Source organism: Anas platyrhynchos, chromosome 3, assembly GCF_047663525.1.
Source record: "Anas platyrhynchos isolate ZD024472 breed Pekin duck chromosome 3, IASCAAS_PekinDuck_T2T, whole genome shotgun sequence".
Classification (NCBI taxonomy): Eukaryota; Metazoa; Chordata; class Aves; order Anseriformes; family Anatidae; genus Anas; species Anas platyrhynchos.
The window spans coordinates 91,072,422-91,099,855 of record NC_092589.1 but is presented as its reverse complement, the minus strand read 5'-3'; the positions used below and the strand labels follow the sequence as shown (position 1 = coordinate 91,099,855).

Genomic DNA, 27,434 nt, shown 5'->3' with positions numbered 1-27,434 from the left:
ACACATCAAATATTTGAAAAATAAATTGGATACAGAAGTGAATTGATTGCCATATATGTTGCTCATTTGTTAGAATATGCAAAGGAGCTATTTTAAAAATTAGGATAAAAAATTACCATCAAAATTAGAGATAGATTTTATATACATGCATCCACGTACATTCATGAGTGTGTACATATATACGTATATGCGTATTTTAAACAGAAATTCAAACTAGAATCAGATTCATAACTACACGTCCAATTTCCTTTCTTATCTGAGAAGAAAAGAATCTGCCTTCAAAACAAATCTGTACTTTTTTCACTAAGGTGCATTTGTTGTTTGACGTTGGTAGATTTGAAGTTGGTAAATATTTAAAATTTGGAAGGATGAATTTTTCAAAATTATATTTTGAGCCAAATATTGTTAATAAATAATTGTTTTTTTAAAATTAAGATAAAAATATTCTTAACTACATGAACCATCTTCCTAAGTACATTGTTTTTAAGTTACGATTTTTTTTGCAGTTCTGTAACTCTTTTTGCTTTCTCAGCTGATCAGCTAGTACATAGTAATGATGAAGTCATGTTTCATTTACAACAGTCATAAAAAGAATTATGGTCACCTTTGGAACATGCTATGCTGTGTGGAAGTGCACACCCCTGTGGTGGTTTTACCGTGCTGGGCAGCTAAACCCCACACCCGCTCTCTCACTCCCCCTCCTTTAGATGAGGAGGGGGAGAAGTAAAGCAAAGAACAACTCACGGGTTGAGATAAGGATAATTTAATTAAAGGGAAATAATTATAATAATTAAATAAAGACTACCATGAACTAAACAATTTAACTAAGGGGAAATAAAAAGGGAAAGGGGAAAAGGGAGGGGAAAAGGAAAAATAAAAAAAAGGGAGGAAAACAAACAAAATAAATGAAAGCTATATGGAAGTGCAGAGGAAAGAAATTACTCTCTACTTCCCACAAACGAGCGATGATTGACCACGTCCTTGAAACAAGGCCTCAACGCACGCAGCCGGTGTTCAAGAGGAGGACCGACATCTTCTCAACAAGAGCCCACCCCTCCCCTCTTCTTCCTGTTTTCACCTTTTATTGCTGAGTGTGACATCACATGGTATGGAATATCCCTTTGATTGGTTTAGGTCAGCTGCCCTAGTGATGTTTCTTTCCTCACTTTTTGCCCATCCCCTAGGAGGGTTAGAGAACGGCCCAATACTGTGCCACTGCTGCTCAGCAGTAGACACAACACTGGTGTGATACCACTGCTGTTCCAGCTACAAGTACAGAGTACGGCACTATATGGGCTGCTGCCGGGAAAGTTAACATTCCAGCCAGACCCAGTACAACCCCGGGAGTCAAGCAACTGATGGTTAGCTGGCGCACAAATATACTTCTGGTAATTTAGCTGAACCTGTAAAATGATGAACGTACACTCATCTGTGCCAAGTCAAAAAAGTGATTCACATTTTGTGATATCACACATTTAAAAGTGATTTAAATCAGTTACACTCATTAGAATCCTAACATATATATATTAAATAAATAAATAAATAAATAAATAAATAAATAAATAAATAAAGTATTACTTGCTGGTTGGGTTGTTTGTACTAGAAAAAAAATCACAATAAATGGAAAATGTAAATGAAAGTGTAGAGAGTTAAAATAATTCCCATCTCCCACCCACAAAGGAGTTGGGCAGTGCTATTCCTGAGCTCAGATTAAACTACCAGATTTTGAGGTTTTTATGAGACTAAGCTATTTCTCCATTTATTTGTTATTGTCCGTATTTCAGCATTATAAGTATTCACATGCTCTGCTACAATGTTGTGAGCATGTTGGGAACATATAACATGCTCACAAAAATACTGCATATCTGGGCATTTTCTATGCTTTTTAGCTTGGGGGATGGAGGGTTAGGAGGGAAGATTCCTTCCCTCAGAGGGTTACTGCCTGAGTGCAGAGTACTTCTGCCAGTGTGCTGTGGTGCTGGGCTTGGTGATAGCACTGCCGCTGCTGCTTTACTGATTGCAGTGCTAGCACAATTCAAAGATTTTACTTAGAGTTACAAAATATGGCAGGGGATGTTCCACCACAAAACTCAAAGCAAAACCTGTCCCTGAATGCAAGAGTCAGTTCTGTATGTGTGCATGCACACATAAATATATGGAGGATAGAAAACCCAACAAAAATGTAAAACACATTTATGAGATCTGATGCAATACACAGCTTTGCCAATGAATAAAAGATTTTAAAATAAAACATATTTGGCAACTTCCAGTTCCTTCTTGCCAACTTGGAAAGGAGCAGAGTGATCAGGGTAAAGTAATTAAACATTTTTAGCCTTTGTTTTCTGTGCTATTGTCTTCATCTTATTGCTCAGTGTTTTGCTAGCCTAAATATTGCTTTAAATCATGAGCTCTGAGGTCTTCCCCTTCTTGTACTCACATTGAGGGTTCTCAGCTATAGTCCTTCATCACCATTCATGAGTAACCATAGACAAGCACCCCTACCATTAAACACAACAAATCTGGTTAGCAAAAAAGACTGCACTTTATACCCTTTAACTCAGCAATAGGATGTTTTTGAGATTCCTCCTTGTGTGGTACATTGTAATGGGTTGTGTGATTAACAAGCACCACTGCCAATAGTCAGACACCAGAGCAAAACATTTCCCTGCTCTTGCCAAGCAGCAAATTTAGGGCCCAATTCAGTTAGAGCACAGCCAGTTTCCTTGCTACAGAAGCTGGCCATGAGTTTTACTGAAAAAGCCTTTTGCTTTCAGAATGCAGATAAGAATTCAAGACAACCTAATTAAAAACATTAATGATTTATTTTTTTTCAGTTGGTGTTTTCTTCTGCTTGACATGATTTATTGTCAGATAGCTCTGAGCATCAGAGCTTTTCTAGATGCATGGCTGCAGAAAAGGATTCTTCATCCATGCCAGGGACACTTACTGTAGTTCCTGCTTGATTAGATTCCTTTTCCTTTCCTTTTTTTTTTTTTTTTCCATTTTTTTCTTTCTTTCTCTCTTTCTCTCTTTCTCTTTTTCTCTCTTTCTCTCTTTCTCTCTCTCTTTCTTTCTCTCTTTCTTTCTCTCTTTCTCTTTCTTTCTCTCTTTCTTTCTCTCTTTCTTTCTTTCCTCCTGCCTTCCTGCCTCTTTCTTACTTTCTTTTTAATTCTACAAATATACATGTAAATCACGACTTCCAAGATCATGTTCCTTCCCTATTGTGCTACAACTTTCTTAAATATGTATATTGGCTTCCCTGCATAAAATCACTTCTTATCCTCCACAAAACATTTTATTTAGTCAGTTTGGGCATCTTCAGCCTGGCACAAAAAGATTCTGCAAGCAGATATGGGCATCTTGTAAGTATAAAGTAATTATTTATTGGCCGATGCACATGAAAAACAAGTACTATTTGGTGAGCTATGAGGTTAAGCACTGGTGTGCCCACACTCTGGTTGCAGCACCTGAAGAGCCTTCACCATCTGAGTGGGCATCAGTTAGGAGGGAAGAGTTGGTGGCTGCAGTTTCTGGGAGCCATCCTCAAGGGTGCGGAGCTCCCACCTTCCTCCTGCCCCATCAATGCTGACAGCCCTGAGGTCTCAACCCCAGTCCGGCAGTTCCTGACTGACCCAGATTAAATCTAAAAGTCCAGAAGTGGGGGGAAAACTTTCAGCAGGGGCTACAGAGAGAAGGTTACATCATGGCATCACCTGTGTTTCTCAGATAGCATTTTATTCCACTAAAGCTCCATTCCTGATTACTTCCCTGATCCTTCTGACTACTTTCTGTTTTTCTTCCTCATTACTGGTTTCCTTCAAAATTTCTCTGGTTTTGTAATAATTGCTATCCAGAGTTGCTACCACCTATTGTTTTTCAGGTGTCTGGTATCAGCTTGTTATCTACTATTCATAAGCCCTTGGGACATAAACAATGTTTGGCATAAGTTTGTCACTGCAGTGTTTCAATGATCTGTCAGTAGGGAAGCGATATCATTCTGGACTTTTTCCACTAACAGTGAGCAGAATTTTAGCCAAGGAAATATATTTTCTTCTCCTTTAATCCCCTTCACAGCAAAACCCAAGAGGAACATCCAGAAAGGACATAATGTGCTTAAGAGTATGTCATTATATGCTTTGCGAGGCCTGTAGTTACCCCTGCCTTATAGCCATTAAAACTGCAAAAGGCAGTGTGTCTACATAGACAGGTCATGTTTATTACAATACATAAACCCTGTGTGTACAAACTACCTGATCATGAAGTCCAACAGTCATTTCTCTGGGGCTTCCTGAAACTCAGCAAGTCACAGAATCACAGAATGGCTGAGGTTGGAAGGGACCTCTGAAGTTCATCTAGTCCAAGCCCCCTTCCAAGTAGGATCACCTAGAGCACATTGTACAGGATGGCATCCAGGTGGGTTTTGAATATTTCCAGAGAAGGAGACTCCAAAACCTCTCTGGGCAGCCTATTCCAGTCCTCTGTCACTCACAGTAAAGAAGTGCCCTCTCATATTCAGCCGGTACCTCCTGTGCTTCATTTTGTGCCCATTGCCTCTTGTCCTCTTGCTGGGCACAACTGAAAAGAGACTGGCTCCGTCCTCTAGACACCCTTCTCTCAGATATTTATACATATTGACAAGGTCTCCCCTCAGTCTTTTCAAACCTAAACAGGCCCGGTTCTTTCAGCCTCGTATGACAGTTCTTTTGTCCTTGTATGACAGTTTCTCCAGTCCTCTAATCATCTTCATAGCCCGTAGTCATCAAATTCCTCTTTCCTGGGAGGAAAAAAAAAAAAAAAAAAAAACATTCATGATATAATTTAATTTCAAAAGATACATTCAATTGGGTGATCAATGGCATTCTGTGCTTGAGTCTAGTTGTAGGAGATCTTTCAACCTATGTTGTGTAGCCAGCCAGTATATATGATATATTCAGGCAGGGGTAATACCGATATGTGGTGGTACACTGTGAATCCAGAAAACTGTGTCTTGCTTTCAGTATTTCAAGCATAGAACTACTTAGTAAAAATACAACTAATATTCAGACACCTAAGAGTAAAAAAAAAAAAAATCTGGATAGACACTATGATTGAGATCAGTCAACTGGCTTACAATTCTTCTTCAGTTTTGTAACATTCTGTATATACATTCTTTACACAGAATACAAAAAGAACGGGAAAAAAAATCACATACATTGGAAACATTAAACTGTATTTATGCCAGAAATAAACACATAGTGTATAAATTCCTGGAAACTATGCTAAGACACATGGAAAATGAGGTGATTGTTGACAGTCAACAGGGCTTCACTAAGTACAGATTGCACCTGACAAATCTGGTGGCCTTCTATGATGGGGTTACAACATTCGTGGATAGGGGAAAAGCAACTTACATTATCTACCTGGACTTGTGCAAGGCATTTGACACTGTCCCCCACAATATCCTTGTCTCTAAATTGGATCTGATGGATGGACCACTGGGTAGGCAAGGAATTGGCTGTATGGTCACACCCAAAGAGTCACAGTCAACATCTCAATGTCCATATAGAGATCAGTGGTGTTCCTCAAGGGTCAGTATTGGGGCCAGCACTGTATAACACCTTTTCAGTGACATGGAGAGTGAAATTGAGTGCACCCTCAGCAAGTTTTCTGATGACACTAAGCTGTGTGGAGCGGTCGACACACTGGTGAGAAAAGATGCCATTCAGAGGGATCTTGACAGGCTTGAGAGGTGAGCCTGTGCATACCTCAAGAGGTTCAAGAAGACCAAGTTCAGGTCCTGCAACTGGGCTGGGGCATTCACAAGCACAAACACAGGCTGGGTGGAGAATGGATTGAGAGCAGCTCTGATGAGAAGGACCTGGGGGTCTTGGTCAACAAGAAGCTTGACATGAGCTGGCAATGTATGCTTACATCCCAGAAAGCCAACTGCATCCTGGGCTGCATCAAAGAAAGCATGACCAGCAGGTCGAGGAAGGTGGACCTCTCCTCTCCTCTGCTCTTGTAAGATCCCACCTGGAGCTCTGTGTTCAGCTCTGGGGCCCCAAGCACAAGAAGGGCATGGAAGTATTGGAATGAGTCCAAAGGAGAGATTCAAGGATGATCAAGGGGATGGAGCACCCCTCCTATGAAGACAGGCTGAAGGAGTAGGGGTTGTTCAGCCCAGACGACAATGGAGATCTTATAACAATTTTCCAGTGCTTGATGGGGGCCTGCAAGAAAGCTGTTGAGGGACTTTTTGTCAGGGAGTGTAGTGATAGAATAGGATGTAATGGCTTTAAAATGAAGAACTGTAGATTGAAGTTAGACATTAGGAAAAAGTTCTTTACTCAGAGGGTGGTGAGGCACCGGAACAGCTTGCTTAGAGAAGCTGTGGATGCCCTATCTCTGGAGGTGTTCAAGGCCATGATCTTTGAGCAACTTAGACTAGTGACAGGGGGGCTAGACCTTTAAGGTCCCTTCCAACCCAAACCATTCTATGATTCTATGAAATGTCAGCCCCAATCTGGCTGTCTTGCTCACCCAAACAGAATAAAGCAGTCAGTTACACCCTTCAGAAACAACATTCACTGAGTGATATAGCACACAGCTATCACGAGGGTCTAATCCGAAGGTCATGTTCACCCAATTTATGACATGAAATCCACTCTTTACCATCTGTTATAACCCTACAGTTGTCCACATTGAGTTCTAGGGGTGAAGCTTCTCTCTCCTTCCCATCTTGCTTTAATCACAAGTGAAAGAGAGGGGAATAAAGGTTTGCAAAAGACTAGAAATGATGGGAAGAGAAATTGCAGAAGCACCCTTGCTGGATTTACCCCATTTACAACTTTTGGTACATGGATAAATTCTATACACAGCAGGAAAGGAACAGTAGACATTGATACCTTGCATCTTAACACTTCATGTAGTGTTGAATTTCATGTATGGCCAGCTGTTGGGGGTTAATCAAAGATGTTTTCATTATGCAAGATCGGCAGTTCTAGGCTTAAGTAACAGTTCTAGGCTTATTCAGCATAGATGTAACAGAGCCATGCAGATCAACTGTGGAATTATAGGGCATTTCGAATCAGAAGGGACTCACAAGGATAGTCAAGTCCAGCTCCTGGCTCCACACAGGAACACCCAAAAGTAAAACTATATGTCTGAGAGCATTGTCCAAACATTTCTTGAACGCTGTCAGGCTTGGTGTCATGACCACTCCCCTGGGGAGCCTCTTCCAGTGTCTGACCACCCTCTCGATGAAGAATCTTTTCCTAATGCCCAACCTGACCTTCCCCTGTCACAGTTCCATGCTGGTCCCTCAGGTCTTCTTGGTGGTCACAGAGAACCTGCGCAACACCTGTCCCTCCACTCTACCTCATGACAAAGGTGTAGGCCACCATGAGGCCTACCCTCAGTCTCCTCTTCTCTAGGCTGAACAAACCAAGTGACCTCAGACACCCCTCATATGTCTTCCCCTCTAGACCCTTCACCATATTTGTAGCCCTCCTTTGGACACTGTAATATTTTTATATCCTGCTTGTATTGTGACACACAGAACTACACATAGCAGTCAAAGTGAAGCTGCACCAACACAGAGTTGAATGGGACAGTCACTTCCCTCAGCCAGCTAACAAAGCTGTGCCTGATGCATCCCAAGATACAGCTGGCCCTTTTGGCTGCCAGGGCACACTGTTGAGTTATATTCAACTTGCTCTTAACCAGAACCCCCAGAGCCTTTTCCACGGGTCTGATTTCCAGCTTCTCATCCCCCAGTCTGTATGTATATCCAGAGTTACTCCATCCCAGGTGCAGAATCCAGCATTTGTTCTTGTTAAATGTCATATGCTTGGTGAGTGACCAGCCCTCTCATTTGTCAAGATCTATGTGCAAGGCCTAACTACCCTCAAGGAAGTCAGCAGATCCTCCTAATTTAACGTGATCTGCAAACTTACATAGCAGGTGTTTAAGTATCTATCAAAAGGGAAAAAGCAGGTATAGTCTTCTATTGAGGAAGAATATCTTTCTCAACACTGGAATCATTTAAATAACCTACTCTTTACTCCCCCAATTATTGTGAAATTTAAAAAAAAAAATAGTAGGTGGAAAAAAATAAGCAGAAAAATGGGTTAGATTTATAAAAACTCAAGATGTGATGCTCTTTGTTTGTTCTATGAAGACAGTAAGCATTCAAGAGCAGAATGCCTTTTCCTATTGAGGGAATTTGAAACTGCATCTAACACTATGTATATGAATTCCTTAAACACCAGCTAATTGCTCAACTTGTTGGACTCGATGATCTTGAGGTCTCTTCCAACCTAGAAATTCTGTGATTCTGTGATTCTGTGATTAGCTCAGGAAGAAGAATCACATGTTCTTACCTCTGCACTGAATATGTTCTCAAAGTGACTATTTACCACTATGTGGCTTCCTCAGACCTCGAAGTGAAAATTGGTATTTAAAATATGCCTAAATATTTTTTGAGATAGATGTTAAACATAATTCTATAGCCTGGCACTTAGAAAGTTCACCTTGAGCTCAAAATTACATCAAAGAGATAATTGTTTGTGATATGCAGAGGAAAAAAGTTCTAACCTTTAAGAAACATTTAGCAAGCCTAAGATTTTTTTTATAAGTGCTCACTAAAAGTTAACAGATTCAGGAATCTATTCTTTATCACTTGTCTATATACTTTATTTCCTTGTATCAATGTCATTGTAAGAGAGTGATGATTGTACTATTCATTTTAAAATACTAATTTCAACATTTCAAAATTAAATATTAAAAATTGCATACTTCATTTTGATATTAAAGAGGAGTAGAAATTTTATTGTTTGGACTTTGACTGAAATAGGAGAATTCTCATTTATATATATATATATATTCTGTCAAAGCATTCCATATATGCAAGTATTTTAGGCTAATAGTTGACAATAAAATAAATCAAAATGTAAACAGTAGTAGTATGTGATTTCATTGCTGTGTGAAGAGTTGAGGAAATTGAACTGTTGTGTACTGTGCTATTTTGCCTGCACAATGTAATAACTGTCTTATGGAAAATAAGTTGAGAATCTCATTACTTGACGTAGATTTATGATGGAACTTGTAAATGTATTTGCTTTCAATAGATCTGACAGTGATTGACCACCATCCTTGTTAACATTTTGATAGACATCCTTTTTTAATGGTATCTAATTACAAAATGGCCAGTGGAATACAATACTGAGATCAAAATTCAGTCTAGAAATAATAATAACTGCCAAATTTAAGTCATATATTTCCCCTATGGAGATCTGAAATAACACTTCTCTTTTCTGACATTCATATTAGAAAAGCTTCTAAAAAAATCAAAAATGTTTTCTGAAAAAAAAAAGATAAAATCCATCTCGTCTGCCTGTCTGAAGTATTCTTAAAGCACCTATTTCCGTGATATCAAAGTGTGAAGAGCTCCCCTGCCTGTCTCCTAAGGAAATCATACTCTTCCTGTTACTGGGTAATGCAGATTAGCATGGACTGCAAGTGAGCCATCCCTGGAAAAGGCAAAACATTTTAAGTGATATACAACTTGTAATATATAATATATACGTAATATATATTATGTATATAATGCAATTTGTAATATATATGTAATAACTTGTGTCATTCAATATTATGTTGTCTGCATAGCAACCTATTTTACTTCATCATCTCAAAATCCTTTTCCTCAGTTTGTTGCAGAGCTGAAGGTGCAGCTGAGGCATACCCTGATTCCCCAGTGCAGTTGTTATCTCTATTACCAGGACAGGTGCACAAAAATCAAAGGCATGAAATAGCCATTAGAATTTAGCCTTTCTCCTAGCAAATACTTATTTTTTTTTTTCACTACTTAGGCTACTTAGGATGCCAAACAGAATTCCAAAGTGGAATAAATAAGAAAATAGACATTATATTATAAATTTAATTTGAGAAGTGCCTAACAAAGCAGCATTAAAAAAAAAAAAAAAAAAAAAAAAAAAAAAAAAAAAAGATATGTTTGAGGGACATAGATAAAGTTGTTTAAACAACACCCTTTATAATGCACTCCAATGGCATATGTTTAAAATTCATTATTGCATGAGTTCACAGGGGAAATGGATTGGTTCAGTAACTGACAAGTGTTTCTGCGAGCAGTCTGATTCAGATGTTCCAATTTCAGGTATTACAGTCCCATTTACCCTGGCTTAAACAGACTGAAACATCAGGACTTAGATCATTCCAGGTGAATGCAGAACTAATAAAGAATGATAAGCTTTAAAGCATGAAACTATATAGAAATATTTATTTTTTAAAAAAACAAACTTTTATTTTTTTGACTGAACAACTTTTGAAATGAAACCTTACACCACTAAGAGTCTCATTTTACATTAGTCTGAAATTGTCATCTGTGCCACCGAGTTCTGCTAGATGTTCTTCACTTTTTATCTTAGTTAAACCAGTATTATTTAATGTATAGACATTTTCATGCAATTTTAAACCTTGTTTCATCAGGACAGATTGAGGTTATTAACTAAACCACTATTAAATCATTCATCTAATAATTATACTGCTGTAGTCTTGGGGAGAGATGAGACCTTAATATTTTGGGGACTTTGTTCTCTCAGTCCCCAACATGTTATTTTTTGTCTCCTGCCTAACATCTATTTTGTACAGTCTCAGCTACAGGAAAAAAATAAATAAGTAAATAAATAAATAAATAAATAAATATATGTACACGTATATATATAAAGTCTTTACTTTCTAGCTATTTTTTCCTCTCTACGTAGCAAGTCTCTAGAATGTAGTGAAACTCTCCAGAAACTTCTAAAATAGACAAATTCATAGACTTAAATACCAGATAGTACTATTATTTCATATAGTCTGACTTCTAGTAAAAATGGCCATAAAATTTCATATGTATCTGTGAAAATTCACACTCATTTAACATTAATCTGGTCGCAACTCCAACTTTATGACCTTTCTGATGAATCAACCTTATCGAACTATTCCTGGTAACTTCTACAAGCAGACAAAGCTCTCAGCCTTCACATGAGGAACATTTGCCATCTTAAGGTGTTTGCAGTTCAACTGAAGCAATGCTCCCTCCATAAAGTGATTGAGATTTATCTCACCTAAGCTAGTTAGTTATGTAGGGTTCCCCCTGTAGTCAGTAGACATTGACAGCAACTTTCAATTAGGAGTTTAAATGTGTTAAATTATGTCTTACACACCACAGGTTTAAGATAGTTCCCTTTATTTTATGAAAGATTCTAGGGGAATATTTTAAAGTTCTAAGATTAAATCCATACTATGGATGGGAAAAGTCCACAACAGGAATGGAACACTAGCAAATCAGTGCTTCATGAAATTAATTGTTTTAAATCTGCCAAGAAATATAACATTGCAAATGTATTTATGCTAATATATCAACATAGCAGACTTCATATCCAAGTCCCATGGCAAAGGCAAAAATAATATTTTTTATTACATCAAAAATATGTTTTTACACACAAGTGGCAATCCAGCCTACTTACAATGTAAGAGGGCTGTGCAGTACAGCAGTAGATAGATATGTTATATGGTATGTGGACTACACAAGCACGAAACATAGCTTCAGAACTCTCCAGAAACACCATGAGAAATACTGCTGACTATAGAAAAGATGGATATTTTGGTCAACATTTTTACATTTTAAAAGTTTGAAAATAAACCAGTATAAGCACAGGTCTGTAAGGCCCTGAGTCTCTACTATGTGTACCTTAGATGTGTTAGACCTAATGTCAGCATGGGTCTAGTCTGTGTTTGATCACTAAAACCCCTTAAGAGTATTAGCCATAATTCCACAATTCATCTAATCTGTGCTGGAGTTTAACGTAAAGCCTGTTATGTTCAAAACATCCATCTTTTTCCAGTGCTTTGCACATTAGGATGACTAATTTTAAAGTTAGCACTTCATCTAACATGCGGCATAAGTAAGAAAGTTGAAATATTAAAGTGCACAGATAATTTAGAAAGGGTTTATATTGGAATATATTAAGTGACAGGAAAAAAAAAAAAAAAAAAACCTTCTTCAATTTTATGCTTATTATGTTCATAGAAATTACAAATATTTCCTTGGTATTCTATTTTTGCCATTGAGACTAAAGGTTAAAGACTAAAATCAACAAAACTGTCTTAATGGCTAAAAGAGCAGGACTTAACATGCTAAATGGATTCTAGGTATTTAAATAAGACTAAGCCCACAACAGTTAGAGAAAACAATTTGCCCGGCTCCCTGAAGCTTACAGTTGGTCTGAAAATACGTCATTTGAATTCCTCCTTCCATATCATCCCTCTGCCCACTGAGAGGGCCAGGAATGGTAATAGGTATCTCAGTCACATTGTCCTAAGCCCTCATTATCACTTCCCAATGTGCTCTCCATGAATTAAACAAATTAAAATATTGCACGAAAGGACAAGATACTTTGGGTTTAGACTCTTAATTATTTTAATGGTTTCTCCCTCATGTTTGCTGTTTTGTTGTACCAGCCAACATCCTAGTGCTCCTGGAGCTGTCTGATGGGTTCTCCCTACAGGCTTTTAGAGTGGAATTCAGAGTGGAATCAGTCACAGTTGGACTCTCATAAGTTTTTGGTGACAAAGAGAGTTTTCTCAAATAAAGACTTTTCCATTTATTTTAAGATGACAATAGAAAACTGAGCACCCTTTTTAGCTGAGACACCTTCTTCCCCCATGTCAGACTGTAAAGGTGGGTTAGTTGTCTGGCACTCTTGCATGTTCCATGATCAGTACAGAAATATTCTTGTTTCCATTTTTAATAGTTTCCCAGATTCTTTTTTATTTTCCTTTTTTTTTTTTTCATTTACCCAAAGAGAATTTAAATTAGCTTATTTTTCATGCAGCTAATCTTCAGTAAAAATAGAAGTAATAACAAAAATGATCACGACATTTTTGAAAACATCTTGTTTGGAAGTAAGTTAACACTGGAATTCCTCACTCTGTTTAAATTTGTCATCTTCAATTGTTCATAGTGATAGATTTCCTAATGCTCACCAGGCACTTGTACTTTTTATGTTTGTTGGAGTGTGCATCTTGTAATGTTCACAGCTGCACTGATTTGATCATTCCTATTTTTGCTACTGATTCAGAAAGACTTCACAGTATGAGGGAGAATGAGGAAAGTGAATTGGTGATGCTGATTTCATCCAAGCATTCTTTCAGGATTCATAAATATACAGAAAGCCTAATCTCACCACTTTTCTTAAAGTGATTTAATTCTCATAATTCTCTTGTCTTTTATCAGATTTCTTTTTATTATTATAGAGCAGTGAGGGTTTTTGTTTGTTAAAAAAAAAAAAAAAGTAGTAAAAAGAAAAAAACCTCCATCTAAGCTGCACACAAGCATCTGTTCAAGCTGTTCAAATTTGTCTAAAGAATTGTTCAAATTTTGATCAATTTGTTCAATACCTAAAAGACCAGGAGAGTGTCAGCCTTTGCCCCTGCCCCTTCAGTGAATACATAGTTCTTCCTATGAAGCATAATTCTTCCTCTGAAGTGAAACAATTTGATCCAGAAAACATGTAAGTTTCAAAACAGTGTAAGAACTATGGCACTATTGATAGTGACTTGTTCAAATTTCTATCCCAGAGTTTTTAAGTCTGTTTCTGTTTGTTTACCTTCATGTATTTTCCAATTAAAATACACACCCCTTCAAAAATTTCACATCTGTGCAGTTCTACAGCATGCATGGACTTGTCTTTTTATTTGCTGTTTTGCAAACCACAGGGCTGTATAGACCAAAAGCTAATATTCACTGTTATTGTCTAAATCAGGCATAGCAGAGATGTGAATATGTTTCCCCCTTTACATAGCAATGCCTTCCTCATTAAATGTTGTTGAAAAAGATTGTTCTTGAGGACAAGATTGTGAATCAAATACTCACTAAACAAGGAGGAAACCACATTATACAGCAACCATGAGGGGAGGAAACCATCCTTACAGTTGTGTTTTCCTAAAATAAAATTTGAATGTTGTCACTTCATATGATTCAGAATAGGAAAACGTTATTTTTGTAAAATGTGGATAGAAAGCCATAAGTCATTCAAATCTAGCTATGATCTTGTCACGTAATTTGATCTGGTGAAGGCTGAGAAAATCAGTGATCTCCAAGGGCAAGAAATACATGGACTGCATTGTAGCTGCAATATAGTGTGAGATATAACAAATTTCTGGAATTTCTCTGGAGTGTTTTTCGTTTTCATTTTTCATTTATTTATTTATGACAGAACGTCAAATGAACATTATGCAATGGACCTGTACAGTTCAACATTTGTCAACACTAACTGAGGTACAAATAACTCTGTTTTATATGTGGAGTTTACATTAGATGGTCTCCTATGGACCTCTCCAGACCTGTTTTTCTAGCAATTCACTAATTCAATTTCAAAAATGACCTGAGTTATGCAGTAACAAATGCTGAAAAAATATTTCTACGATGATGAACTTTTTATATCTGCGACTACTTTGAACAAGGTATTGGAGAATTTGAAAGCCTGATTTGCCACTTGTATCTCAGGAGAAAAGAGGAATGTCAGAAAACTCGATGTGGTTCTGTGATCCCAAATCACCACCAGTGAAAAATAAAGTATCTGATTTCTAGATTCAGGTTATGTGTTGACCTTGAAAGAATATACAAGGACTGAGTGAAATCTCAAAAAGTTCCTCCCCCGTGGTGGCTCTTGGACAATATAGTGGCCCTGCACTCTCTGCCTTTTGAAGAGGAATGTAAGAGGTAGGAGAATAAATGGACTACGTTACCCTCTACTGAAATCTTTACTATGAATAAATATAAATTCTTTCTGACTTTTAACAAAAATCCCTATTTTCCTTATGTTTATTTTAAGTTATATTTACTTGAAATGTTCTCCCCATTTCCAACCCCACTTTTCCTGGGCATTTGAATATTTATGAAGCTACATAAATAAAATATATGGAGATTGAGCATTCCTTTACACAAACACAGTGACAGGATTGACAGAATATTTGTACTTTTCAGTGACTGATGTTGAGAATTGCAAATATAATTTTCCCACAGGGACCATGTGACTCCTGAAAAACCTGCTAGTTTCATACTACACATGTACACGAAAGATTAAAATAAAATAAAATAAAATAAAATAAAATAAAATAAAATAAAATAAAATAAAATAAAATAAAATAAAATAAAATAAATAATATATATAATAAAATAAAATATATGAAATAAGGTAAAAAAAATACAATTAAATACATGGGAAGGAAAGCTGTAGGTACTATGTGATGCTGCAGTTAGTGCTTGCCCTTTCTCAAACACTTTTCTTTCTGCCATTTGAAAAGCAGAGGCTGCCCTGCTTAATGAGTTGCAGTGTACAGTAACAACAATCACCGTCAGTGTCAGGCTTTTTAAGATGACAGCCCTGCACACCCTTTCATGTCATCCTTGTTAGTAAGAATCCAGGGGTACAGCACTGCATGATACAACTACGTGTGTAGTAACAAAAATATGACTTTTTGTTTTTCTTTTCTGTGTTGCACCTTTAAATGTCTACAACTTCCCTGCAACTATCTTCCGGTTCTCTACAGTGCTATCTAAGCATCACAGAAAGAGTTGAGCTGCCATTTTATTCATAGAGTTGCTGCTGCCAGGACTTAAAGGACACAAATCATGTGCTCAAGATTGAGCTTCTAATTTAGTGCTGGTACAATGCTAGCGACAGGGTAAGTTCCCCTGTAGCCAGGACTCAGGAATTTTTGCACTGTGTTATGAAAACTCCGTTCTTTTCCAGGGAATGCTACTGCTTAGGCTTTTGCTAATAACAATACCGAAAATCTGGCACTGGATTTACTCATGCAGATACAGCCACAGAAGCCTTGCTTTTGTGCCTCATTAATGCTATTTTCCATAATTCAAAAATAAGTCAGTCTAGGTTGAATGTGTGTTTTGTTTTGTTTTGTTTATGCTTTGACTGTATAAAGAATGAGATGACAATCCTGGACTAATTGCATTTCGGTAACGATAACTGAATAGGTTTACTCAGCATGCATACAATTTAGGAGACAGTTTTGTAACTGCATTTTACTAGAGGGCAGTAAAACCTTCTGCTTCACTGAGCAGATCCTGTGTCCAAGTCTTCATTTACATGCCTGTGTGGGCTGTAACACTGCAAACTTGGATTTGAGTGCACTTTCCTCCCACCTTCATCTTCTCTCAGCCATTAAAGTTTATCTGAAGAATAAAATTAGATCTGCATTAAGCTAGAAACAATTGTGCTGTTTGTGGACATCTTCTGTGATCTTTCAGTCTTAGTTAATCTGCATACCTGAATGCATTTATTTTTTCTTTTACTTTTGGAGATTTTGTATTGCGATCTTTTTTGATCTGAGAATATTTTAGTGCCAAGACACCATTTTATAAAACTGACTATGTTTCTGAAAGCAAACATATCTGTTAACCTGATTTAAATATTAAGTATCAGTTCTGTTGTTCTGCACCATATGATATATGGATATGATATATGGATATGATATATGGAGAGTCCCTTTTTACAAAAACAGCTTACTGCCATTTATTTTGTGGTTCTAAAATATTTGGCAGTTTTATTCAAATACAGATTTTCCAATTAAGAGACTTGTAATATCTTCCCCAAATGAACGAGACATCCTCATAATCTTCTATTGTTTTTCTTATTATGCAATATCCAGTACCGCATTTCAAATGTAAGCATATTCATTAAAAGAAAAAAGTACAGTTTTATTAGTGAGAAAGAAACATTTTTGAAGCATTTGGTTTCTTAGCAACTACTTCAGGTATTAAAACTTCTTTTACTTGCACCAAAAAAAAAAAAAAAAAAAAAAAAAGGAAAAAAAGGGTACTGCTTACCACATTACATTAGATCAGCATGCTTTGTGTGAAGGATTTCAACAGTCAAGAGATGTGACTGTGTTTAAGATTCCTTTTTCCAGTCACTAGTTCATTGTCAGCAGCAGCTACAGAGCAGCTTTATGTGCATTCAGAGACAGCCAGGAAATTAGTTCTGCATGACTGACTCAGCACTGTAGCACTGAGAACAACTCTCACCCATTTCCTTAAACAATTGTTTATTTCTTGGTGTGACAACAATGTTAAATATCAAAATTCTCAAGGAAAAAAAAAAAAAAAAAAAAAAGCTCTGAGGTTTCATTTGCATTCAAGGTAAAAAATACTATCAAAGTGAAGTCCTAGTTTATTACAAACCCATATTACAAGGGTTAGCCCTCTTTTTCTTTTTCTTTTACTTATTCTTTTTTTTTTTTTTTTTTAATAATGTTTATTTGGTGTTCAGAGTAACTCCTGATAGCTTGTTTAGTGTTTTTCTTTGATGCTAAATGGAACCGAGAAGCAAAATGTCAGCAAACTGAAATCAAGTGAAATTAATAGAGCATTTTTAAAATGAGAAATTGGAAATAAAATAAAAATCCTTGAATCAAAAAGAAGGTTTATTAGGCTTTTTATGACAGGAAAACTAGTCAGATCTTTTTAAGGCCTGTATGCATTGAGAATTAAGATGACTCATTGCAGAAGCAAAGACTCAGAGTTCAGAAAACAGATATTCAACAGACTTTCTGTGAGTCACTTTTTTGCTTAGTCTTCTTCAGACCCCAACTCCAGCATTTAGGTACTTGCTCCAAGGTGAAGGTGCTAGGCAGGAGGTCAGCACCTTTGAACAGGCCTTGTAGCAGCAGTTTGGTGCCCTCCAAATGAAGCATGAAGTAACATAGTCTCTAGAAAACACTGAGAACAGAGTATTTTCAGCACCTTGCTCTTCTACCCAGATGAATTTACAGACACATGAACTACTCAGCATTCACAGCCTTGAACCCTTCCCTGAAAATAGGAACTATATCCTTGATCCTTGAGCACTTTTAAAACACATCCAGTAGAAACCTTTCCTTTTCCAATAACAAGAGAGTGGTTACAGTACTCATTCAGGAAGGTGTGAAAGTGCAACTCTGAAGTTTACATGAAGTTTACAAAGCATACATGTAAAAAAAAAAAAAAAAAAAAAAAAAAAAAGTCTTACAAAAGCAGCAGCTGAGTGGTTTTCAGCAACGGCATTATAGTTTTAGGAAGTGCATTCTCTCTAAGGCCTACTTAAAGGGCCTGAGCCTTTTATTGGATCCTAAAATTTTCTGCTACCTTTCTAGTTATTCAATTAAACTGAAAATTGTGTCTGTATTCTGTTTCTCTTAAAATTGAATTATTTAACCAGGGTTTGCTCCAATTGCAGGTTTCCATATGTTAGAGGATAGTGCTATAGGACTACTAAAAACAGTGTTCAAGTAAAGATCATTATTACTAACACAGTTTTGCTCTAGAAGTCTGCCTTTATTTATGGATTTATCTATTCAGTTGGGTACATTTGTTTCCTGTAGCAACGTGCACTATTTATTATTAGAGAATGAAAGAATATTGCTTGCTGTTGTGATAATTCTGCGTTTTCTTTGATGTCTGATAAGAGAATTTTTTTTCTTATTAACCTCTGGGGCAGCAAGAAAATTTCATGCTATCAGTAAAACAGTGAGAAGATTTGGTTCAGAATTTCCTTTAGAAAAAAATCTAATCTATAAATATAGATTTGACAAAATATTGGCTATATTCATGGAGGAAAGATAATGACACATCAGTTTGTTGTTTTGGCAGTGGTGGTGGTAGGTTGTTTTTTTTAATACACTTTACTAGTATGAGTAACAAAGTAACTTCAGTTTTCAGTCTTGAACGGGTCAGTAAGGAACTCCCAAGTGATGGAATAAGAGTGATATGTGAAGGATAAAGAAATGTTTTATTATAAGAAAAAAGTATTATGTGGCAGGAGTGAAGCTATCAATTTGAAATTTGTATGCACTCTGTCCAATCCAAAATGTCTCCTCTGAAATGTGTCTGTAACATCCCTTCTTTCAGCAAGGAAGGCTTGTCATTACAAGCAATGTGACCACTATCACAGTTATTGCAGGTAAATATATCTGTTCAGTGGTATGTCAATAAAAAGCCAAATGGAGAAATAACAATTTTGTCAGATCATCGTATTAAACGTTAAAGCTAAATCCTCTAAGCACGTGTGGTTCAGTGTGTGGTAAAGTGTCCAGCATGAATTTAAAATATAATGAAAAGTTCACTAAGGTCATGCATCCTGTATAATTTACCTGGCAAGGACATATGCTGTAGAAACTTTTAAATATACCACCTTGGGAAGGAAATACAGTTGATTGTAAGCATATTAATAGAATCCCCTCAAAGCCCTCATTTCAATTTTGAAGAAAAGCATGGGAATGTTATGAGTGTTATCACCAATTAGTAAGATACAACATTTAAATAAATTCACTGAATATTATTTAACTAAATATCCCAACATAATGAGAAACGAATAAAGTGTACCAGTAATGTTCTCTGAAGGAAAGGTCAACAGCATCCTGAGCTGTACTAGGAAGAGTAGGTGGAGGGAGGTGACCCTTGGTCTCTAGAGAGCATTGATGAGGCACCTCTGGAGTGTTGGGTCCAGTTCTGGGTTTCCCAGTACAAAAGAAATATGGACGTACTAGAATGAGTCTAGTGAAGGGTCATGGAGATGATTTTGGACAGGAGTGCCAGATGTATGAGAGGAAGCTGAAGGAGATGGAACTGTCTATCCTGGAGAAGAGAAGTCTCAGGGGGATCTCATCAACGTGTATAAATATCCAATGGGCGGTAATAAAGGTGAGGAAGCCAGACTCTTCTACATGGTATCCTGTGGGCAGAGGTACTGGGCACAAACTGAAACACAAATTTCATTTAAACATTTTTTGTTTCTTTGCTTGTGATTTTTTTTTGTGTGTGATTTTTTTGTTTGTTTGTTTGAGAAGGTGATTGAAATATAGAATATGTTGGCCAGAGAAGTTACAGAGTTTCTATCCTTGGAGTTATTCAAAAACCAACTGGAAACATCCCTGAGAATCCTGCTGTAGCTTACCCTGCTGTAATGAGGGGGGTTGGACTAGGTGATCTGCAGAGATGCTACCCAAACTCAACCATTCTATGAAAATGGAAACTCAGATAAGGGCTGTACCTAAAATCTGTCAATCAGTTGGAAAGATAATGGTCAATACAAGAAAACATGTATATAACATGAGTGATTTCTACAAAGTACAAGCCTATTGTCCAATACAGGAATTAGACCCTATAAATCTGTAATTTATTGGCTGACTGGTATTTAAACCTTTGTCTTATTTTAATTTAGATACAGAATGATTATACTTATTAGTTTTACATAGTTCTGAGCCGGTATTGCACATGCCTTTTTACAATTCGGGGTGATCTGAGGGTGCATTTGCATATGCCATTGGATAAACGTAGAGTAATTCACAGTTCTAAAAATGTTATTAAAAAATGAGCACTTAGTTTGCAGTGTTCTGGGGATCAGATTGCCTCTTCCTATTCACATCTAGGAAATTCTCTAAAGCAAAACAGGATTAAATATCTGGCAGAGACAGGTATCCCCTTTAGGATATTAGGCCTAGAGAGTATGAGTGAAAGGAGACTTTCAGAGAGCAAGAAGAAAGGCAAAGTACTGTAAGTTTAGAAGCAAAAGTGTAGAAGCAAAATTCTAGTTATGCTTGCATCCAGTTGTGCAATAACGGCTTATGTGGCCTAAGTCAAAGTCTCAGTCTGGACCATGGCTAAATCCTGTCCATACCTCCTCAGCTTGGCTACAAGGATGCTATGGGAGACATTGTCACAAGCCTTTTTAAGCTCAAAAGAAATTATATTCATTACTCATCCCAGTGCCAGTCTTTGCATCAGAGAAGGCATAGCAAAATTTGTCCTTATTAAACCTATGCTGGTTTTCCAAATCACCTTCTTGGCCTTCACATAGCCTGAACTGGTTTCCAGAAGGATTTGCTCCATACTATCCCAGTGATCAAGGCAAGGCTGACAGCTCCATTATTCCCTATATCCTCATTTTTGTTCTTTTTGAAGATCTCTTTTTCCAATCATCATGAAAAAAAATATAGCCACTACAATCTTCCCAGACGAAGGCCCTAGAATAGACTTGGCCAGCTCCCTCAGGACCCTCAGATGCATCCCACCTGGTTCCATGGACATGTGGATATCCAATTGAGTCAAATAATCACTAACTAAAATCATCCTCTACTATGGGCAGTACCTCTCTCTCCCAAACTATGGAGAGAGTTCTGGGAGGTCCGAGACCAGTCCTTACCAGAAAATAAAGAGGTTTACTAGCTTTATCATATGTAGACTTCAGAATACAAATCTTTATAATAGTCAAGAAAAGTATGTCAACTTATCTATCTCTTACTTTATTGTTTATGATTTTTCATTGCTCTTTTAATGGCCACTCTCTGAAGAACTTCTGAACATGTAATTCTCTCCCAAACCACATTTAAATCTAGGTTGAAGGATGGAACTTTACCTGCAGTCACTGTAAAATTAAAAGAACAATAAGATCTTTCTCTGGTTAATTCTGATTTTTTTTATTTTTTTTTTTTTTTTTAATCTCTGTAACAGATATGCTTTTGCTATCATGAAAGTGGTTTCCAAGGTGAAGTGTTGTTTTTCTTCGTCCATACTGAGAAACAGATGGATTACTGATAACATACACTCCTCTAATTTTGTATACATTCTCATTATGGTTAATGATCTCGTCAGTCATTTTTTAATTTCACCTAAACTTTGCACATATTTAACCATGTCTTCATTTTTTCAGCATTACCTAAAACATTTTTTATCTCTATTACTAGCAAAGATATCCTTATACGGTCACAGAAGGATCACTTCTCAACCACAGACCTATCTAGTTTGTCTAGCTCCATTAAAATGAAAATATTTAGGCTAAAGTAATTAGGGTATTTCACAAAAATAAATAAATTAATTAATAAATTGAATTTTATATATCAAGGCTTCATTTAAATAACCATTTTTTTTTTACATCATTAATCTCACCTTGATATTGTCAGAGACCAATGATTCAAACAGTACAGAACAGAATCATGAGGTGCATACTGAAATAGATGCTGGACCAAACATGAGGCAGGCAACTCTTCTGGTTTGTGATGTTTCCTACTTACAGAATTCTGAGCAAACTTAACCATTTTATTCTATGGAACAAAGTTTTTCTGCTTCCCTTCCAGCTCCTTTGAGACAATTTATAGCTGCAGGCCATAGTGAAGGGAAAATTCAGTGAACTGTCCAAATACATAATTGAAACTGCATAACCATAGGATTTTGTACAGGGTCATGGTAGTGGTGAGATATTATTTTACCACTCGTATCTTAAGTGCTTCACTGGCTTAGATTTTATAGAACACAAATGTGGAAAAAATGGTAAGAAGAGGGAGTTGCAATTACTTTGACAGGAATTTCCACATCTTGACAACAATCCAGAGGCATCAAATTAGATGTACATATAAGTAAAACCAAGAATATTCAGAATTAAAACCTGATGTGGAAGCAATGTAGAGGTCAAGATCAAGAAAAGTCCTAATGGAATTAATCTCATACCCAGAAACACTTTATCCCAAAGAACCGAACGGGAATGTGAGGTTCAGTCAAAGAATGAAAATGAATTAGGTACATTCTTGTGAAAACTGAAGGAGATACTAATTAGAATTGACAATAATTAGGTTTAATTCAGACTGGCTGTTCTCCATGATAAAACAAGACTGAAATAAAAGAATGAAAATGTTTTATGGTAGGAGGCATTACAAGGTAGTGATGATGAAGAATGAAGATGATGATTAAGAAGCTGCAAAGCTTCCCTCAAATTAAATCATCATCATCACATAAAATCAAAATCTAAAATAGGAAGTTAATATTGGCATCTTCTCAAAATATGCAAAGAAAGTATTAGTATTTAAAATCTTTAAAAAATTAAGCAAATCAAACATTCTGAATATTTATCCAACAATATCAGAAGTTCTATGTTTTATGAAAGCTCATCCCAGAAGCTGAGCCCAGCAGACCATCACAAAGCACATATGAAGACAGGGTATTAACTGCTTTTACAAATTTGCTTGGAAACCATAGTTTAGTAATGAAATAATGTCATCTGAAAGACTATGAAGATTCAGTTTGTTCTGAAGGAATCTGATACTTACATATACATGTATATGTAAACTTATGATAAGCCAAAGGAAAAGTCTATAGAGAGAAAAATTGAGTGTGTGACCCTTGCCTGTTCATTCAGAAAGTGAATGAGTGATTAGCTAAATAAGATTCAGAGGCTAGATATCTAAGTGTTTGAGGGAGCTGACAGGCATAGGGAACAGTTTAGCAAAAGGAAAGTTGAGCTGGAGAGGAGGAGGATCATTAAATGGGAGACCCAAATATCATGTCATTAACTAAGGTAAAATACCAGGAGTGAGGGAGAAAACATATGGACTGTGTGATACTGATGATTTTTTTTCTGTATCAAATTACTGTCAGCCAAGCATTTTAACCATACACCTCCAGCACAGTTTTCAGTTATTTTCCTCACACATCAAAACTGTATTTTTATGATAACATTGATGTATTCTACAAGAGGGTTGAGCATAAATTTAAATTAAATGTTTTTCCTTGGAAAAATAATTAAACTTCTTATTCATTTTTGAGTATATCATGGTTCATTTTAATTTGGAAAGCAAAAGGGATAACACTAAATTACACTAATAACCAAAGCAATACTGATAATTTTAAAATGAAAAGATAAGATTTCATTGATTGTTAGCAATTACTCTATAACAGCAGGTAGCATGAGATTTCATTTCACTGTAAAATTCTATTTTGTGCCTTCATGGGATTTAGTTTTTCTATGTTTAAATGAATAATAATAATAATAATAACAACAATAATAATAATAATATCATGTAGCATTAAAACATACATATTGGAGCTGAATGACTACTCTGTAATGTTATAGCGAACCTTGTTCTTGTTCAGTCTAGCCTCCATGTACTGTGTGATCCCAACTGCATACAGCATTTAGCTTTTAAAGTTCCCATGGAAACTTCTAAGGCTTTCTTCCTGATGATGCACACATAGATAGGATTTCTGAACTCCCAGACATACGCACCTGGAATTGCCAGTATCATATGTGCTACCTGTGATGCTATGGTGGGTTGACCTTGGCTGGCTGCCAGACCCCCACCCAGTTGTTCTCTCACACCCCTTCCTCCATGGGACATGGGGAGAGAATGGGATGAAAAAGATCAATGGTCAAGATAGAAACAGTGAGATCACTTACCGATTACCATGTTAGGCAAAACAGATTAATTTCATTTATTGTCATTTAAAATAGAGTATGATGGTGAGGCACAAAGAAAAAAAAAAAATCCTGCAGCTTCCCTTCTTCTCTGACTTTGATATTTGCAGTTCTGTTTTTCACATTTTTTTCCTCTCACTGCTCTTGCTATGCAGCATTTTTACTCTTTCTTAAATACATTTCCCAAAGGCATCACCATAGTGGCTTCTGGACCTAGCCAAGCCCTGCAGTGGGAGCTTACAGAGGCTGTCCCACTTTCACCAACACTGTGACACATAAAGCCTATGAATGGGGAACAAATAAAGAATACAGAATGGGGAAAAACTGAAGTATCTTGTTTGTGGTCCAGGATTTGTGACTAATTGAGACTGGGGGATTCCAAATACCATATTTAACAATAAAAACTTTTGGTGAGCCTGCATGAACATTTTAGTGGTGGTCACATTCATTTCTGTTGTTGTAGTGCAAGATAAAAATGCACCAGTACTGTCTGGGAAGCTCTGCTTTGGAATTTTAAAATTATAACTAATTCAGCCACTTTGTGAGATGTTTTGATGAAATATATTTGCCTTTCCTAAGCCTTTATATAGAACTAATTTTAAGCCTGTCCATCGAGACACTTCTAGCTCAGCATACTTTTTTGAATCCAGCCTGTATCAAGCTGCAAGACTAGCACAATTTATGTACTCTTCCTACTGGTGGTTCGATAGCTGTTTTAGCAGGATGTAGAAAAATGCTAAGGAACATGGAGAATATTTCATCAGAATTTTCAGCTTCCAGATCTTTGAGAAGAATTCATTCATGCTTAAGATAAGAGCATGTAATTTCTCCCCATATACAAACTGGAACACTTGAAGTAAGATCCCTGCACAGACTGGCAGCACTGTGTCATCATAACCACAGCATGTGGTCACTGATGTTAGAGTGGCATTTATTTGACACCCACCTCTAGCAACTTCCAAAAGATGTTTTAATTTCTGAAGATTTCAAATGCTTCTCCCTAAACCATGCTGCCTGTAGAACTTCCAAAGGTATGCAAAATCCTGCTGTACCCTTCTGCTCAGCAAGACATCTTCTAAGAGGAGTCACTAGGCTCATCTCAGCAACCCAAATGATAGCTGCATTTTCACTAAAAAAAAAATAAATAAATAAAATAAAATAAATTCTTAGCTTTCTTTAGAACAAAATCATGCTTCACAGCATTGGACATAAGAATTTTTTTATGTGGAGACAGTTAAGAGAAAGCAAAGAATAAAACACAGGTTAGACCTGCAGATAAGCTTTTATGGGATATATGCCTGAGAATGACAACACTATATAGCAATAGTGAGGAGAATGACAGATGTATTGCAGTGACTAGGAAAGAAAATTAGCTTCCTCGGGATCTAATTTGAGTATGGTTGTTTGTTTTACCTGAGGTGTGTTATAAATATATTCTGAAAAGTGCCAATCACTTCTAAAGCAATCTCAAAATGATACACTTTCGATTATAAAACAGTGTCCTGGTGTGAAATGCAGAAGACTTTTTCCTTATCCATTTAACTGGACAATGTAAATACCTAGCCAGCACTTTGTAAAGAGAATTACACCCTGAGAAGGTATTACCTTAAAGACCCAATAGATGTTTTGATTTTCTAATTCATATGACAGAGCTGTCTCACAGCATATATAACTAGAGGACTGTAACAAATACATGCATTTTATTTGCTATACTTAGTAACAGCTTCTCAGGAACTTGAAAATTTTTGTTTCCTTATTCTTCTGTGCCTCTGAATTTCTTTTCACAGTATTTCTAGGGCTGAATTTACAAACAAATTGTCTAGATCTAATCTACATTATCCCAGTGAGAAATAAGTCCCTCTTTTACTAATAGGAATGTTCAAATGCTTCTGCTACTCTTAACCAATGATCATATCCCCTTGATTCTTGTAGTAAGGCCTGAGAAATATAGACCCAAATTTCAGTCAATGAGGATAACCAGGCTAAGGTTATTGTTACAATTTGTTTCCTCTTCTTGCATAGTAACCCTGCTGGCAATTTCAGCAGACTTGCATATTTTTCTGGCAGTACAGCAGCAATTGCAGGAGGACAGTTTATTGCCTTTACAACAATCAAGTACTGCTGCAGAGAAGGAATGGGTTGGTAGAGCTAAACAGTGGGTGCTGAGGCCCTAATGTTGGTTCTGTATATTTCTCAGAGGTTGTTACTGTAAAGCTAGTTCGGTCACATAAACTGGATGCTTCTTAGCAGTTGGGGTACCTAAGGTATGTTGGCTGGGGATGCACAGTCAGATTAGTTTTCATCATTCATAAGGAACTTTATTTGTGTGGAGGGTCACTGCTCCATGACACCAGCAAGTGCGTCCTTGATGCCAACAAGTACAGTAAGGGAGCTAACAAGTGAGTTTCACCTTGGGAGCACTTCTCTGATCTTCACCAAAATCCTGATGTAAAGTGTCCTATCAGATATTCCTCACACAGATTTTTGGGATTCTTTTTGTTTCTCTGTGACAATATCATACAGCTACCGGTAAATTCTATTTAGTTTCTCAGAAATGTGATGACAGTTAGGAAGCAACAAGATTCTTAATATAAGAGACCTGAATTGAAGGTTGGCCAGTAAATTATTTTCCATTTTAAAAATGATTATTTTCACATTCTGTCCATAAGCATCCAGGCTTAGCACAGGAAAAATAAAAATAAAAAAAAAATCTTCATGGTCTTTAAGTCAAAATAATCCTCACTCTAACCTGCATCACAAATGTTACTGAAACTCAGAGGCTGCAATAGTGTCAGCAACTGCTTGAGGGGAAGCATTAACAAGTGGATTCCATCTCTAATACTCCATCAAAGGCCTGTTGTGCAGACAAATTCTGTGAAGTTGTGAGGCTGATCTGGAAGGCACAGGGAGATGAGCCATATAACCTTAATAACCCTTAAACTACTGGATTGAACAGCTCCCAGTTGGCTAGTGTTTCCATGAAGGGCAAGTTTTGCCCCTGAAGTGATAAAATAATGTGGCAAGTTACTTCAGTGTGTCAAAGGCTAGATAATGAAACTAAGGACAAGAACAAAAGAGGGGCAATTGGATGATTTTTTACATTCTGTGTAAACAGAAAAGAAGAGTTTTTATGGTCTCTGCAGCTGACAC

At 36.7% G+C, this 27,434-nt stretch overlaps 1 long non-coding RNA gene across 1 annotated transcript in view; it reads right to left on the bottom strand.

Moving 5' to 3' along the window:
* Positions 1–4,194: 4,194 nt before the first annotated feature.
* LOC140002233 (uncharacterized) overlaps positions 4,195–27,434 on the bottom strand; it is a 58,380-nt gene continuing 35,140 nt past the window's right edge. Inside the window, exon 2 of the long non-coding RNA XR_011808521.1 lies at positions 4,195–4,774. This is a non-coding gene — a long non-coding RNA (uncharacterized lncRNA). The remainder of the gene's footprint in view (positions 4,775–27,434) is intronic.